Here is a 9,749-nt window from a genome sequence, read left to right as displayed (position 1 = left end):
GGCTCCCTTTTCCTTGGGATGGAGAGGACCTGAGAAAGGGACTGGAAGAAGAAAGGCAAAGCAGGTTGAAAACACAATTTGGTCCAAGCTTGGCTCCATCCTAAGAAGCTGCAGGCATTGAGAAAGGAGCACCATGAGGTGTGGGAGGGTGATGGCATAGCCAGGACATGGGGACCACTTTGTGTCCCAAAGGATGTCCTGCGAGGACAGCCCTGCCCGCCCAGCTCCGCAGGGAAGACTGCATCCTGACTGCATCCCAGTCAGAGCCCCTCACAGCAGAACAGCAGCGGGGAAGGGACTGGGAAGGGGGTTGGAAAAAAGCAGAGGACCGCAGTAAGGTGGCCGGGCTGGAGAGCGTGGGCTGAGTTCTATGGCGAGGTTAAAAGAGCCAAATGCGTATAACTTAGCTAGGAGACAACTAAGGGGACGTGATAACAGCCTACAAGTATTTGGAGGCTGTAAACATCAAGGAGGGAGAGGAATTATACATGGGGCATAACTAAGAGTAATGGGATGAGATTAAGAAAGGAAGGGTTTAGGCTGAATAGCAGGAAACATTTCCCAATGATGAAATGTGTTCGGCTGCAGAATAATCCTTCCAGGGCAGCCACAGGAGCACAGCAGTTTAGATGGTTACGACTACCCATGACTAAACCCTGGGCTATGTGCTGCCAGGCGTCATGGATAATGTATTTTCTGTCTCTGGCCTCCAAGGTTATTTCCTTTCCATCTCTACAGGAGGAATATCTTATCAAGTAATACATGCTTCTAACATGATGTTCCTTTTGTCAGAGACAAAAGAGATTCCCAGTTCTCGATCCTGCCAGGAGTGTCACTGCAGCCAGCGGATTAGAGATGTACCCTGCTCTGCGAGTCACACCTTTTGCCTTTGGGGCACAGTCCCTTCTCCCAAATTCTAACCAAAACAAATACAAACTGAACTTTGAAACAAAAAAAAATAGAGCTGGATAATTTTGCACTGTATTTAAATTTGCAGTTAGATAGCATGAAGTGGGGAAATGTAAAAGAAATGCTGAAAAAAAAAAAAAAAGGAGTGGGTGCATTGCAAGTTCACAGATAGTACTCTTGTTCTTTTGCTGCCCCTTTTGTCATGAGAGGGACCTGGACTGGCCTCAATTCAGCATCAAAGTGCTCCTTCAGTCAAATCCAGGAAGCTTTTGTACCACACAAAAGCTGTACCCCTCCACCAAATAGTATCTCCAGTCATTTTCATGGGAGAGTTTCCATCCAGCCTTGGTGAGGAAGAGTCAGTCACCCAACAAAGAGGAAGGCATCTGGGAAGAGCCATCCATTGGGATCTGACTCACTGCATTTGCATTCATAATTAGGGGATTGGAAATGCTCAGCAGCAGCATTAGGTGGTAACAGAACTGGAACAATGTCACCTTTCATAGCTCTTGCGAAAAGCATCAGGTGAAAGCCCTCGGCGGCAGTGGTGGCAGCGGGGTGGCAGGGCTGGGACACATGGACACAGGGGACAGAGCAACCACACACACGTTTCCTGAGGGCAGGAGTGCTAAACCTTCCCAGTTGTGCCATGTTTCTCTTGTTTATTTAGAGCAGACAGCAGGAGAGCAGCACAGGTCTGAGCTCCAGCCTCCAATGGAGATCCCCAAGTGATGAGGATCAGTGAAGAGGCAGTCAGGGAGAAGTGGCATTTCTGAGACTTTGAGAGCCCCAAGGCTGGGACACGGTGGGAGGAGGAGAACTAGGGAGCTATAATAAATAAACACTCTTTAACACAAGATCCCAGGGATAACAATCCATCAAATCCTAAAGGTTTGCCCTGAGCAACTACCCAGTTTATGTACAGTGGGTTACTTCCTTTGTACAAAACCTCTCATGCATCCTTATTTCCCATATACTGTTTCACCTCATGTTATACCTTGTAATCTTGGCTTGTAACGCCGTTTAGAGTTATTATATGTCACATAAGGGTTGAAGTTTAAAAAAACCAAACCGCAGCTCGGCTCAGACGCACCGTAGCAATGGGAGGAGTGCTTATAAACGCCGAAGTAAACCTGGGGAATGCTTTTCCCACCTGCAGTCTTTAATACCAGCGATTTCTATATGTGTGAGCCGTGACCGAGGACCCCGGCACACCAGGGAGGAGCTACGCAGGGACACGCCAGTATGCAAGAGCAGAAACCACAGGAGGTTTCTCATGGCAGAGTGCCGATATGGCCACGACGGGGAAAAGACCGAGCAGCAGCAGTTCTGCAGGCGCTATCGATGAAGGCGATGAGGCTCTTTTTGAAGAAGCATTGCTAACATTTTAGGACTCACGTTTCCAACATTTGTATTAAAACTAAGGAAGGTGCAATGATGTGCAACTAAAGGGTTTGCTGCCCAGGACGGGGCAGGATTGGAGCGTGCGGTGCCCAGCCGGTCCCCGCAGCCCAGCGCACGCATCCCGGCACACATCCCGCCGCGCTCCGGCACCGCAGCTTCTCCCACTATCAGATGTGAGTCACTGCCAGAGGCAGGATACCAGACCTGATGAACCAGAGGTCTTATCCGGTATGGAGGATCCAAACTTCCAGTGTTTACTTAAGCATGAAGCAGAATAAACTCTGGTCCTTAAAACTAAACATCTAAATGCACTCGCTAATCCGGAGACGTACAGTAAGCAATTATACAAACACACCTTAAATGTTTTTTGGCAATTTTTGCAGTTCGCCCAGAAAGACGTGTCATCTTTCAAAACACAAAAATCCAACTTCCTCAAGTCAGCGGGGAAGCGTTCTGCTCTTCTCCTTTGCAGGAACCGAAAGGTGAAGCCAGAAAAGCCCCGGCCAGATACATCTTCACACAGAACATCACCCGCTACGAACAACACAGAGGCAAAACCACCTCTGAGAGCAGGACGTGCAGGTGGATTTTCTCTGCAGGCTGGGGGAGACAGAGGAGGATTAAAATACCTGACACCCTCCTGCACAGTGCTCGATTTTATGACCAGGAGCCTAAGCCTACTGTTTTCCCCCGTAGCCATGTGTGATCCCTTTTTAAAAAGACTGCTCCAGCCACACAGTTCAAATACATTCTGAAAGATATTTTTTTTCTGGTTGGTTTTTTTTTTTTCCCCTGAAAACATGGGCAGTTGCTGAAGTTAATGTTTTGTAGAGTAAAACCACAAGGTTTCACTCAGTCCTCATCTATAATTGTGGTAGACACTAAAAAATCCCTCGAGAGTCCCAGCACACACAAAGCCAGCCCAGATCCTCCAAGTTCTCTCCACACACAAATCCTCCTAAATAGCAAATATTAATATATAGTAAATAATAATTGTAATACTTAGCACTTCCCACCCATAGATCTCACAGTATTTCACTCAGCTGGATGAATGCCTTTATTCTCATGCTCACAGGCAAACGAGGACTTCTCTTCTGCAAACACTTTTCCACACAGGTGTTTAATTTTAACCTTATACCTAGTTTTGGTGATTACGTTGTGGTCAGCTCAGTTGTTGGGAGAGCTCCAGGTTAGTCTTCTTCTGTAGACGTTCCCTCTGGGACAGCAAAAATGCTCAAGGTGTTTTTAATATACACACGTGGACAATTCATCTGCTTTCTAAACACCAAGTATTTGCACCCAAACTCATTCATTTTCTTACTCTTCCAGTTCTGGGAGAATCTTCGGTTTAGCGTAGTGGTGTTTTTTTTTTCAGCAGGAGAGAGCTCAGCCCTTCAATGCCTTTGGAGAAAATATATTTACAGCCTGCTCCGTATTTGCAGTGGGTAGAAATGCCTTCCCTCTCCCGACCCTGGGTGGGTTTCCTGCCTGGGACAGTACCTCCCGGGGACCCAGCCCCGCTCCGGGAACCGTCCAGCTTTGCCCTGGACAAACAGAGAATAAAAACTTGCCTGTGCCCTATGGCATGGACAAGCCATGGGTCTATCATCCTTCTGTCTGCACTGCTAAAACAGGCACACAAAAAAAAAATCTTTCACCAAAACGTCCTGCTGATTTTGAAAGCAGCCAGAGGGATGATGGTGAAAATCCTTATTCTGTGCTGCTTTGTCCTCAAGAGATGCCTCTGAACTTTTGCTGCTGATCACTGTAAATCAGAGGTGGAGACACCAAGAAGACGTCTGCTACGGGCCAGAAATCTGGCGATCCAGCTTTGAAACTGTGGCCTCAGACAGAGAGGTCTCAGGAGAGAAGTGTGGTGGTCTGGGCACCTCTGGCAGGATGATGTCCTCTGGCCCACGGGGAGAGCCAGGGTGGGATGGCAGGAGGAGCACCCTGTCCACGGGGAGCTCTTCGAGGAAGCTCATGCAGTGCAAAGCTTCTGGGAATAACAAGATCCAGCAGGTTTTCACACGTGCAACTACCAAATCCACCTTGAGCATCCTCAGCCTGGCGCCTGGCTCTGCTGTAAAACACACAAAGGCGTATAAAACGATGTTTCGTCATGTTGGCTCCGCCGACTGCTCTCAGGCTCCCTCTGGAAGCTGCCTCTCCTTTCTGCCTCACTGAATCCAGCAGACCTCGGGGATAGGTTTGGCAATTAAAGAGGTCACCTAAATACAGCTTTGTATGGTAGGTCCATGAGTAATGAGATGCATATTGAGAAACCAGCGAAGAGTTGGTTGCGTTCCCCCGTGTCCTGGGAACCGCACAAAAAGTGCAAATTCCCTCAGAAATGCCACCTCCAGTGCAACGCCAGCCTGTGTTTAACCCCAGCTTCATCCGCTGGTGGTGGGATGTGCTGGTGCTGAGCAGAAAGTGGGAGCAGGAGGGGACCCCCCTGGTCCCCGCTCCCCGGGTGACAGCTCAAGGCTGACACAGGGCAGCCTCTCCCCGAACGAGCACACTCTCTTCGGTTTAATCTATCCCTGCAATTAGGAGGTAATAACTCTGGTGGGAAAAATGTAACAAAATATTAAGCCATCAGTTTTCATTTGTATGAAGCCCTGTGCATGCTGCCAGAAAGCGTTCTCCAGTATACAGTTTCTGCCAAATAATGTGTATTTACCTCATTTCCACTCACAGGCCAGCGTGGTCACCTATAAAGATTAACGCTTGGGACCTGTGCGCAGAATGGAGACCAGTTTCAGATGGATCATCAGGCACTTAAATAGCTTCAGAACAACTTTGCAAGTCATTAATCGTAATAGATACAGCAATAATGATACAAGAGACGGAGAAGGTCCCAGAGGGTTGGAGAGGAGGCAGTGCTGGCTCTAAGAAAGTCTCGCTCAACGGCACTCTTTAACGTCAGGAATGAAAAGTGGCCAGGCCAGACCAAAGTCCTCTCTCTTGCCTCTCACCATGGCCCAAAGCCAATCCCTGGGGAAGAGGGAGGAATACAGTACATACCCAGTGACAGTCCCCAGAATACTGCGCATCTCTGCCCGCAGCCGTCTCTTCACCAATGAGCACAAATTTACCCTATCACTTGGTCCCTGTTAAGGTCAAAGACTTGCTTCTCAACTGAAGGTAGACTTGAGTATCTATATTCTATCTATATGGGTTGGTTTTTTTCTGCCAAGGCCTAAACAACTGGTTTAAGTAGATGCCAGGGTCTTAACACACGGCACATAAGATCCAGTATGATATTCAGATAGCGCATGAGCTAAGACACTGCTGTGCTGTCAAAGCACAGATGAATAATATAACGCACAAGCAGAGTATTCGGAGTGAGATGTAATGACTATCTTGTGAGAACAGAGGAGGCGTGTGTGTTTGTTTGAAGGTCTATGTGGCATTTATCGCTTTCCCCCAAAATCTATAATGCATGGAATAAACTGCAGTGGAGATGCTTGCATCGATGTCTAGACCTTAAGTAACTTTTCACTCGTCCCCAAATCCCCAAGATCCTGTTCTTTGGCAATAAGTCCTCAGACGAGATCTCTAGAAAGTCGTTAAATGTGTTGTGATTTAACTGGCGAGTAAACAGCTGACCACAAGCTGCAGAATCAAAAATCCCGTTTGTGCAAAGATGAGAAATACATCAATATTTCATTGGTGGAGATCTGCTCCCATTAATGTCGGCATTGTATAAGGAAACATCTCCAAAAGTAATGCTCGAAGAATAACAAGCAGTTTTATTGGAGTAAATGGGGCCTTCCCAGTTGTCACAAAGAGGGCTATAATTATTTTTAGAGGCCTGAGAGAATTAAACTAAGTATTACCACCCTCTACAAAACTTTGTTTGTTTGTTTTTGTTTGTTGTGGGTGATCCTTGGTTTGCAGCTTGTTAGCAGCATGTCACCAGGGAATAAACACAACCACACACACCAAAAAAAAAAACCTCTTTCCCAACATCTCCTTTCAAAGTATCTTGCACGCTCTGCACGCCGCTAATTGCCGATGTACACAATTGCTGCAGCTTTCTTTGTTGTTGCATAAATGTCACCATTAGTAGTTGGGGATGCATAAATATCGTGTTTGTTTATTACTTAAAGATGACAATGATGGTAAATTCAGTGATTTAAAAGGAATGAAGGGATTTCCTTGCCACAACAAGTATTTTCTGTGTTTCCATCTAACTGCCAAGGCAGCAATGCCTCATTCTGTCCACCAAGAAATCAGGTCTGGCACTATCGATCCAGTGCGGTTACAGCAGCCTTTCACAAGCATGATCAAAATGCCAATAAACTCTGCTCTTTTATAGCTTCTTCCATTTCCCTGACACCTTTTCCTGCCTTAACCTGCCCACGCCCCGAGGGGAGGTCGGGGTAGTTGGTTGCAGGCACATAAACCTTATATGACTTGCTGGAAAGATGGGCAGGGCTGGAAAGAGGACTTCTCCCGCTCCTCATACTTCATTTTCCTTGCTCTACCACGTTTTTTTGGGGTTTTTTTTATTTTCTTTTCGCAATGATCCGCATAAACTCAAGGATAGGTTTTCTAAGTGACAGAGCTGCTCTGTCTTTTCCTTCCCTGGAGTTTGTCTTCAGTGATGCCAGGCTGCGGATGCGGTTAGGAGGGACAGCTCTGGGTCCCATCCTGTTGCTCTTACTATAAATCTGAGCCGGGGGGGGGACGACACGGACCCCCACTTCACTCCTATTCCCCACTTTTTTCAGTGGGGAATAGGAGTGAAGCAGGGAGGGGACTGGAGTGTTGGAAATATTACCCTGAATGGATGATCTTGTAGGTCTGACTCACACAAACCTCCCAGAGGAGTGAATGGGAGGGCTGCTGGACTCGAATATAAAGGGAAAATTTCGGTATTGACTCCCTTCCCCCCATATGGTTAGGTCTGTCTTGGGAAGGACAATATTTTCCAAACAATTTGTCTTTTTTTTTTTTTTTTCCTGAGCTCTCCTTTCCATTTGGCTCCAAAATAAATGTGCGTGCACAGAAAGAAGCTTATTCTTTTACAATTTGCCTCTTCTGGGAAGTTTAGAAACGTTACAATCCACTCATGTTCCAAACATCCCAGTTTCTCCCAAAGAAGCAGCGTGGCCTCTTAAACACTATTCCAAGGATGCACTAACAGGGAAGGCTGCAAATAAAGGAATGGGTGAGCTTGGAGAGTCATTTCTTCACTATATTTGGAAATATAGAGAGACTTTCTTTTCATGGATGTTTGCGATGATTTAAAAAAAAAAAGCAATTGCAAATGGGCTTTCTGTTTGTGTAGGAACAATTCGTGCCACCACCACACAGAATACAAGCTTGGCTGTGGGAGCCATCCTGTTGGAAACTGGGTTGGGTTGGAGACAATTTGATGCTGTTTTGGTTGACAGCAGGAGGGTGACCTGGCAATGAGGTCCCCAGCAGTGGATGGCCCTTCCCTCCCGACCCCCAGCAGCTCTGTGCACTCCTCTGTGTCTTTTGGGCACAAGCCCCTGTGTGGGGTTGGCATCTGGATCCATCTGACGTCTTCTCTGGGGGAGAAGCTTTATAATGGCCATCTTTTAAACTGGAAGCTGAAGCACTGACACTGAGACTAATTAATCCATCTGCGAATCAAGCGCAAAGGAAATAACAAGGCTTAGGCACCTACAGAAAGATTTACACTCACAGCTTCAGCTTCCACCTTATTTTAGGCACCACATCTAGAAGTTTGCTCCTACATCTTGCCTCAAAGGTGTATTGATTTTCCTAGTACCCCGAGGCTGTTCTCAGTGCCTGGCCAGAGATGTCTCAGTCCGACCGACCTGTGTGAGTGAAGAGCTCGGAGAAGCTTCCAGCTCATCCTACATGTTCAGCCAGGATGGTCTCCCAGGGTAGGAGGGACGGGGTTGGTACATAATCTGCCCTTGCAGCCCCAAGGCCCACGGGGCAGCCCCAGCCCTGCCACTCCTTTGCTGTGTGGTCTTCGGCCAGTTGTTCGCCTCTCCAGAGCTCTTCTGATCCCCCACTAAAAAGGAGTTTGTCCTCCAGAGACTCCTGCACAGGGGGATGCTCCTGCATCCGTATCTGATCTTTACAGGAGAAGGATCCCGGCAGCCCTGAGCTGCGCTGAACATGGGCAGGATGTTCTCAACTTTTGCCATGGTGACCTGCTCATGGTCACGACTCAAATCACTTGAAAACCTTGCAGCAACTTAGCACCCCGGAGGGGTTCCCTCAGCACTCACCCAAAAACCCGGGCAAAGCCTCTCCCAGTGCCAGCGCTCAGCCGAGCCCGGTGCCGAGTGAGCTGTGTCCCCGCACTGGGGACATCAGGGCCATCTGCAAGACTGGTGGGACACGGGGGGGGGGGGCATCTCCCCTGCTTCTCAGGCAGGCAGCCTGGGAAGCTCCCCTCCATCCTCAGCATGTAAACATCTGCTGGAGGAAGACTTTTCTCCTAATAACACATCATTAAACATTGATTTAAAGACAATCATCTTCCCTCTCTTTAATTTCACAGCACCTTTAAAACAGCTGTTAGGCTGCAGCGGGGATGATCAGCCGAACAGGAAACGCATTGTTAGCTCCTAGCATTAAAACAGTAGAATGCATTAATTTATGAGCTCCTACTCCCTCTCCAAACGTTTTATTATGTTAATATCACCTTGATGTGCTGGTAGGCCCCGGTGCCAAAGCCTCTTTCACACAGTATGTGCCATCCTAAATTACAGGCTGGGCGCCTCCTGGAACTGCCTTTGGAAAACTGGAGTAAACCAGCAAACACTAAAGTTAATATTATCTTACAGACTAACAACCAGCTAATGCTCGACATGTGAATCCCATTTACTTCTTCTCTCTATAACAAATGGCAAGTGTGGGACTGCACTGTTCCTGATTTTATGCTATTTATCTTTCTGATCCATTCCATATTCGTTGTCCTTGGTTTTCAGCTACAGCTAGAGCTGTATGTGCGTGTGTGCATGTGCGTGTGACCTGCTCTGTCGAGGAAAGCAGGAGACACGTCCCCGTCGCGGTGTTCGCTCAGGTCGTCGCGTGACTTGTGCGTTTTTCTCTTGGGAGGAGACCTCCCAGGGTGGGGAGGGATGAGAAATGAAGTGTCTGAAACTCCAGAAGCATCCCTGGAAAATTTAAATGGACAAAGGGCCTGGGGATGGGTTGGCAACACAGCCTGCACCGTATCACCCACCTGAGCATCCCCCCGGAGCCCTGCATCCTCCCGGCCCGGCTGCAGCCCGGACAGCCCTGGGGGCTGTTTGCTGCCTCCCCCGGGGTGCTCGGCGCTGCACACCCACCTCCAGGCTGAAGTCCTGAACCAGGAGCGTATTTCGGGGTCGGGGGAATAAAAAGCAAAAAAAACAAACAAAACAACCGAAAAATCCCCAAAGTGGGTCTTCCTTGTCCCTGCCTGCTCGGAC

This window comes from Charadrius vociferus, unplaced genomic scaffold (genome assembly GCF_000708025.1).
Source record: "Charadrius vociferus isolate BGI_N301 unplaced genomic scaffold, ASM70802v2 scaffold370, whole genome shotgun sequence".
NCBI lineage: Eukaryota > Metazoa > Chordata > Aves > Charadriiformes > Charadriidae > Charadrius > Charadrius vociferus.
The sequence above is the reverse complement of the archived record's forward strand: the minus strand, read 5'-3'. Positions refer to the sequence as shown.